This window comes from Balearica regulorum, chromosome 1, assembly GCF_011004875.1.
Source record: "Balearica regulorum gibbericeps isolate bBalReg1 chromosome 1, bBalReg1.pri, whole genome shotgun sequence".
Taxonomy (NCBI): domain Eukaryota; kingdom Metazoa; phylum Chordata; class Aves; order Gruiformes; family Gruidae; genus Balearica; species Balearica regulorum.
This window is the reverse complement of record NC_046184.1, coordinates 92738365-92740581: the sequence shown is the minus strand read 5'-3', so window position 1 is coordinate 92740581 and position 2217 is coordinate 92738365. Positions and strand designations below refer to the sequence as shown.

Below are 2217 nucleotides of genomic sequence, written 5' to 3'. Positions count from 1 at the left end.
CTTTTATATCGCCTCTAACATTTGGCTTCCAGATGTTATGCTTCCAGATCCAAGTGCAATGTGTCATTGCAAACCTTCTCAGAGTTACAGACACGTCCAATTACTTTTAAGGTGGAATTCTGCAAGTACAGTAAGTCTGCAGGCCCCAAGAGCAGGGTCTTCCCAGCACCACAAACCATCTGTGATCCCTTGCTGCAGAGCTACTGTATAGAGCAAGATACACATTGTAGTACAACTGTCGCAGACATCCCACTTTTATCCTCAAGACAGCAGTTAAGTTTGAAAACTACTTTATTTGAAATTAAAGCTCTATTTGAAGTTGCCATTTTCCATCATTAGTAACATGCAATGAAATGTGATCATGTATGTGTCTCCCCACCCTCTTTTCCCTAAATATGTGTGACATGATTCTGCCAGTTCCTAGAAAGAAGGAAATCGGGCAAGGTGGGGGAATTCACTGCTCCTGTGGTAAAAAATCCTTTAGACATTTTGGTTTGGTTTGGTTGGAGGGAAAGTGGAGCCCGAATGACTGAGACTCTGGCTTGGCATGGAAACAGCCCACCCTGAAAAGCAGGTCATCGGCTTATTCCATGCAGAACTGATTTTGCTACGACTGTGTGTGAGCACTGTAAAACAACAGATGTGTTAATGTGAGGATAAAGCACATGAGCAAGTTACGGTGAGATAAGCTTCCTGTGTCACCATAGCCTATTGAAATCTTTGAGCAAGGCCCCTTAAGCTACCTTGCATTTATCATGGGCTAGAGACATGGGGCTACTGCTGAGGAACTGCTGGGCTGCAAATTAAAAACCTGGCTTGTCACTTGGAAATGTGTTTATATGCCACATCCTCAGATAATTTCTTTATAAGGAAACCACCCTATTCAGGAGAGCATAGAATGGTGTGCTTTACTTAACTGTGTACTTGACCCTTAGAAAACTATGGGACTTGAACATCTTTTGATAAGTAAGACAGTCCAAAGTCAATCTAACATAGTCTACATCTGCGTATGTTGCCTATGCTGTGTTACTAGTGAAATGTGTGACCCTTGGAATGGCTCCAGATTCAGATCCTGTCTCCAGTGAAATCACTGCAAAGGATCCAGAGACTGTTTCTTGCTGCAAGTTTCTCCTCCACTCTTTTCACTACCCCTCTTCTCCATTTGGGCCGTGCACATGCGTGCACACACACACACACACACACACACACAGAGTGTGTGAGCCTTTATTTTGTTGCTGATATTATCAGAAAGAAGATCTGCAATGGGTAGCAGTGGACTTGCTTTTCTCTAGGGATCTCCAAACACGTTATAGCTGGTCATTGCTTTACAGGAGCATAAGCATCCCAGGAGGTGGGTGCCTTTACTAAGAGTCCTAGATCTCAAAAGCTGTCTTCAGCCTCATTGACCAGTTGCTTTTGTGCCTTTATCTAATGACTTTTTTTGTAACAGAGCCTTATTTGACAAAACTGTAAGTGTGGGTTGGGCTCTTTCCCAGGAGCACAGTGCAGCAGTATCTCAGTTGTCCATGCTCACAGCCAGTGCAGATCCAAATGAACCTGGCAGCTGAGAGTTGCTGATCTAGCTCAATGCCTCACCTCCAGCATAGCAGCCCCAGGTGCCTGGGGAAGAGGGTTATGGAGACAGTGCAGAACAGCCCTTTCCTTGGAGCTGCCCTCCTCTAGATTTTAGTTGACAGTAGGGGACACAGGTAGCCAAAGTCTAAAGAGAGAGGAAATTTAAAATTAAAACCCCCATAGTTACCCGATGGGCACCAGCATGCAGACTTGAACTGCACGATTGCTCATGAGTTTTTTCAGCTAACTCAATAGTGTATGTTTTTCCCCTTGTACTTCCTTAGACACGTAGTCAACATCTGGGAGCACTGTACACTGCTGTATATGCCTGAGAGGCATTCTGGAAGATGTTTTAGCAGGAAGCACCACATTATCATACATATATGATCTTCACCTCACATAACCCTTTACAAGCACCATTCCTTGGAAGGAAGTCCTCACATAACCCCCACAAAATCAGGGGCAAGAGAGGATGAGAAGGGGGAGGAGGGCTCTATGGAAAGTAGGGCAGTCTTCCTTTGCCTACCTTTCACACACGTGTGAAGCTTTGAGGTCTCGACACTTCCTACATACAGTCTACCTTGCCTGATCCCAGTTAGTGGATAGGGTGGCACTTCCCTGCTGCACTATGATCAAGAAGTG

General features: G+C 44.8%; 1 protein-coding gene across 1 annotated transcript in view; it reads left to right on the top strand.

The window, feature by feature from the left end:
- ATP1B1 (ATPase Na+/K+ transporting subunit beta 1) overlaps positions 1 to 2217 on the top strand; it is a 154450-nt gene that overhangs the window by 13782 nt on the left and 138451 nt on the right. The gene's annotated exons all lie outside the window — the stretch shown is intronic.